Here is a 5322-nt window from a genome sequence, read left to right as displayed (position 1 = left end):
AAATATGAAGTTCGGGGAACTAACCTTTAAACATTGATATTAGGGAATTTATGGCATTTTCTATTTTACCTATGTAATTCAATTTGAATAATCCAAAAGAAATAGAAAACAAATTTGGACTTCTAAAAAGACTAAAGTAAATTAAAAATCAAACTTTTAAGAACGAAGTTCATATAATTAAGCAACCAAACTTTATATTGTCAATTATATGATTATATCGTATACTTGATATACAGATATTTATATAAACCTTTATTTTAAATAATCAGTGTTCGTTTTATTTGGTTTGCTAGGTTTCTAACCGAGGCATATGTTTTATTGTTGAAACACTTTTTTTTTGCACTTCTTTTGATTACAACTGGACGATTTTGGACGTCGCAATGGTCTCCAAGGATTCCAACTGGGTCGGTACGTGGAGGGGCTGAGATCCTAGGCACAACACCCAGGACGTTTTGTTTCACTTTCTGGTCCTCGTCCTTGGTTGATGAACTTAACTCACCATAAAACACTGGCTACATCTTTGTTGTTGGGATGAGTTGTTGACATCATTCTTGGCAATGAGTTTGTCAGGTACATCTTAAGCTGCGATGGGGATTTCCAGTGTAGCCTTGTAGGATTAGGAGGTGGGGGTACTGCAGGACAGACACCCTGGTGGCGGTAATAATCTGTCTTTTGGCTGTGAAGTTGTATGGTGTTACTTTCACCTTGAATTTGTGAGTCTGGCCGATGGAGTTGACCAGGCATTGAGGAGTTGCCATTTCTTGACCAGAATCAAGTCTCTACTAACATGAGATAAACAACATATCATGCATAAGACTCGATAATTACATATGTATAGATTCAGTAAACGTAAACATACCTCCAGATACATGTCAAGTAAATCAGAGGCTTGTCTTCCCGTGAGGTATTCACCGGCGTCACCAAGCAGCACAAAAATGTTTCCTTCTTGTCATTATCGTAGACGGACGTGTGAAATTACTTTACCATACCAGCAGCATTGTCAGCACCCCATTTTGAGAACATCAATAACGCAGGACCCTTGTTTACTTTTGTTTGGCAGCCAATGCGGGCAATATATTACCAGCCTGATTCCTTCTCTAGATCGTCAATTTTTGCAAAGCAATTGAAAAAGGGTCCTGCATTTGTTAATATGAAGATGTAAACAAAGTGATTTGGTATGATACTGTGAATGTAGAGAGAGATGTACACACCTGAGCTGTTTCAATCCTAACAGAGGCAAGGATCTCGCCATTGTGAGTGTTTCGAGCTTGGTTATTTCAGATATTTCCTACAACGGAGACGCGAGAGTATTTTTAGGCAGCTTAGAAAAGTCATATTAATCAATCCTAAAAATAAATCAACAGAGATATCTGAAAAGGTTGCAGATGGAACTGAGGAGACGATATTAAAGAACTAAGATAAACCTGAACTGTCCATAGAGTTACCAGCAGAGCTGCTGATTCAGATTCATTGGTCTAAACATAACTGTATGTCTTAGCGGATGAAGCATATGCTATAGAAAAAACACTTGGTTAGCATGACAAAATGAGAAATTTTAGTCTGCGATAAAGCATGGATTTTTTTTTTTTCACTTTGGTTCGATCGATGATTCCTGCTGACATTAGATCGTTGTAACCGTGTTTCAGTTTGTTGCTCGCCAGCACCTGTGGACCGGAACAAAACAATTACGTACTGACTTAGTTTTCTAAATTTAAAAATTCAACTTGCAATCTGTGTAATATGATCTTCACACCATTTTTTCTACTTTAACACTGACAACGCTACCATTAACACCAGCATTCTTGGCAATTCATTCAAACGGGTAGCTCAATGCTTTCGTCAGCTCCAACCTTAAGATGATTGCAAAAATGGTGTTATGATCCGATAACCCCATTCATGTGTATTCTTTTATGCTGTGATAAATTTATAATAACCATTACTTAATCGTTTGCTAAAGTCTTGTCAATGGCATCCACTTGTGATGCTAAACTTAACATATTGCATCCACCTCCAACAAAATACCTTCTTCCAGCCGCCTAATATATTAAAGGTTCAACGAATTAGTCTCGCCAAACGAAACATATCAAGATAATTTGCTTAGATATTATGTTATTACCTTCGTATCGTTGAGAGCATAGAAACCCTGTGCAGTTTCTCATTTCTGAGTGCTTAAATCCCATGTTATGATCGTCAAAGAAGCTTTCTATGCACTGAGAAAATCGAAGAGTAGTAACATACTTATTGCACACATGGTATCTCATATCCTCTTTTGATTTGCAACCTGCTTTGTATCTGGGCTCTTCATCTCGATCTCGCCGGCGCCTACTACATCGCTCTCAACGCTGATTTCTCTGTCACTTGCTAAGTCGTTCTCCATATCAGAGTCGACGTTTTGTTAGGAATGGATTTGGGGGTGAGTTATGAAGCGAGTAAGTTTAGTAGGAGTTCACTCAGAGAACTAGACGGGATTTTACTGTGTGAAAATAGGGAGGAGAAGAGATTAGTTCGTTCCGTATTGATGGTGAGACTTAAGAATGAAACAATAAAGAAGAGATTAAATAACTGATTGATGAAGAGGAACAAGTGGTAATGGAGATACAGAGCAACCTAGACCGTGAAGGTGAAGTGGAAGAGTCGGGAAGATGAACTCTCTAGTCTCTACACGTCAGTCGAAATTAGGGTGGCGAGATTGGGTTCTATCTGGGCCGTTTAAAATGGAAAGACAGCCCAAATGAAGAACCAGTTTTGATCTTCTGTCGACAGGAGCAGCACTGACGTGGCCAAATAACAGTTTCTGATTGGCTGATTTTTTAGTCCTACGTGGACACTCTCTCTATTGAAGATTTAGAACTTTTAGTATTGTTAGATTTAACTAGTTAATTACCTTTCTTTCTTTCACAACTTAACCAATCGTAGATTGATAGAGGCTTACTTAAGTAATCTCCTAAGACATAATTTTTCTCCTACAATGTTGTGTGTAGTTTTAGGACGTCTAGCTTAAGGATCCAACTGTCGATGTCTTTACAACACCCTGTACAGAGACCCTATCAAACTATATTGAATCAAAATGATTTTGGTTTTTTCTTCGTATGACACTTGATGGCTTTATATATTCACTCAAATGATGCCTTTGATCAACGCATATGTTGACTCAAGTGGTGCCTTTAAACAACACAAAATGTTTTGTCTGAAGCGATGCTTCATGTAATTAATTAAAGTCCAACAATATCTCATATTTTCTATTCAAAGTCAATAATATCCCACATTTGAATACAAAATAAGTTCGAATAATTCTTAGAAAGTAGAATCAATATGCATCGAAATAGTGTCTTTTGGACTTGAACCTTTCCTAGTATCAACTTATCGAATTTACTTTGTGGGTGATGAACTATAGTTTTGAATTAACCACATGTTATATTAAGCCTGGACAATAAGTAAAACACATATTTTAAAATTCATTTCTTGTCAATACAGTTGTGGTTATTTTAGTCTTGAACATATCCTAACTTCGTGAGAGCTTTAGAGAATTTAGCCATATCAGTTCTCATAGGTTTGACCGACACCACTCTCATATAGGTAATGTAAATTAAAGATAGTCTATTCTATCTCTCTTCTATAAAAGATACTAACATTATTAAGAATAGATTATTCAAAACCCTTGATCATCAATGGATACACATTGTTATTTCATAGGAATGAGAAATGTGTAAAATACAGTCTTGAGTCTTCCTCAATTAGTTTTCCTATTGAACCAAGATCATGGGATCTCAAATGTTGCTAGGTTAGGTTTCCGTCAAGTGAGGACTTATTATGTTGGCTTGGTACCCATTCCCCTCGAAGTGAATACAACTTTCTCTTTAGGTAGGCCTTTAGTCAAAGGATCAGCCAAGCTTTCCTTTTATCTAATGTAATCCTATGCTATCACCCATTGGAAAGAAGTTGTTTTAATGATGCATGTTTTCGTCTGATATGCCTTGAATTGCCATTGTAAATTTTATGTTTCCCCTCAATTTAAAGCAGTCATACTATCATAATGAATGCATAGTGAAGTTACAGATTTTTGACATAGAGGAATATCTTCAATAAAATTTCTAAGCTATTCAACTTCTTCTGCAGCTTTATCTAATGCGATAAACTCAGATTCCATTGTAGAACATGCAATACACGTTTGTTTAGATGATTTCCAACACACATCACCATCACCAAGTGTAAACACATAACCTTTGATTTATGTGCTTCATGATATATGATATACAATGAATTTCACCGGTTTTAAGCCATAGTATAAGTCATATATAGAGTCTTTATATTATTTTTGAGTCTATTTTAAAATCTTTTCAGGTTTAGGTATATTTTAGAGCACTGTGGAGATCATGAAGCCATTTGGAGCTTAAAGATGAAGAAACCCGTGGATGTTCAAGAAAACAGAAGATAGTGGCGAGTTTTGGAAGGAGTGTCGATCGACACCTTCCTTGGTGTCGCTCGACACCGACGTGAGTACGGGCCGACTCAATATCCAGAATCAATTTTGGCCCAAAAGTCTCCACATATTACAAAATTTCCCGTCCGACTTATACCTAATATATAGTTTTAAGCCATTGTTTAGGTAAGATACTATTACATTTATAGAGCTTTATTATTCTTAGAAGTTTTGGAGAGAAGATCAGAAGACTCCTTAAGAGATTTTATTGGAATTTCAGTATTACTATCTCTAATTTTTAAATGCAATTCATTCAGTTGTCTTGCTTTAATATGCATGAGTAGTTACCTTGTTAGATTTAGGGTTTTCTAGGGTTTTGATGAATTTATAAAACATAGAACTGTTATGGTGATTTATTTGGATCCTTCACATGATTGATCTTATTGCTTGTATTCTAGATTAGCTAACTAGAAACTTGAATATAGGATAATCGGCAACCGAAAGAGTGGGTTTGACTCCTGAAACTAAATCCTGTTGAGCTAGGTTGTTAAGCGCATACGAGAGTTAAATAACTGAGTGAGCAAATTGATTTGAACGTTAATTCTTGTCTAAAATAAGTATCAATCGACACTCTGTAGTATCGGTGAACACTCTTCCTAAATTTGCATACGAGAGTTGGAATTATAGGATTTAGACATCTGATTAGACTCAGAGCGAGAGTTGGATATCTTACTGATTGAATTCAAGTTCTAGGAAGGTTTTTTATCACACCCTTAGCATCTATATATTACAGTTCTAATTGCCTGCATAAAACCCTAAGTCTAACGCTTTTAGCATATTATTTACAACCAATATTTATTGTTTTATATACTGCTTTTAATATTACTGCCTAGCTTAATCTT

At 36.0% G+C, this 5322-nt stretch overlaps 1 long non-coding RNA gene across 6 annotated transcripts; it reads right to left on the bottom strand.

Moving 5' to 3' along the window:
• Positions 1 to 242: 242 nt before the first annotated feature.
• Positions 243 to 2690, bottom strand: LOC106313758. Of its 6 annotated transcripts, none has more exons than XR_001264481.1 (8): positions 2117 to 2690; positions 1941 to 2036; positions 1754 to 1850; positions 1593 to 1664; positions 1425 to 1513; positions 1212 to 1288; positions 860 to 1136; positions 243 to 779 (listed from the first exon to the last, which is right to left on the bottom strand). It is a non-coding gene; the product is annotated as an uncharacterized LOC106313758 (long non-coding RNA). The 6 variants fall into 6 exon arrangements; XR_001264483.1 differs by having other exon boundaries at positions 1425 to 1664; positions 2117 to 2473; positions 2564 to 2690; XR_001264482.1 differs by having other exon boundaries at positions 243 to 782; positions 1425 to 1664.
• Positions 2691 to 5322: the final 2632 nt, after the last annotated feature.

Source organism: Brassica oleracea, chromosome C9 (assembly GCF_000695525.1).
Source record: "Brassica oleracea var. oleracea cultivar TO1000 chromosome C9, BOL, whole genome shotgun sequence".
Lineage (NCBI taxonomy): Eukaryota > Viridiplantae > Streptophyta > Magnoliopsida > Brassicales > Brassicaceae > Brassica > Brassica oleracea.
Note: the sequence above shows the minus strand (reverse complement) of the source record. Positions and strands in the feature narration are given on the sequence as shown.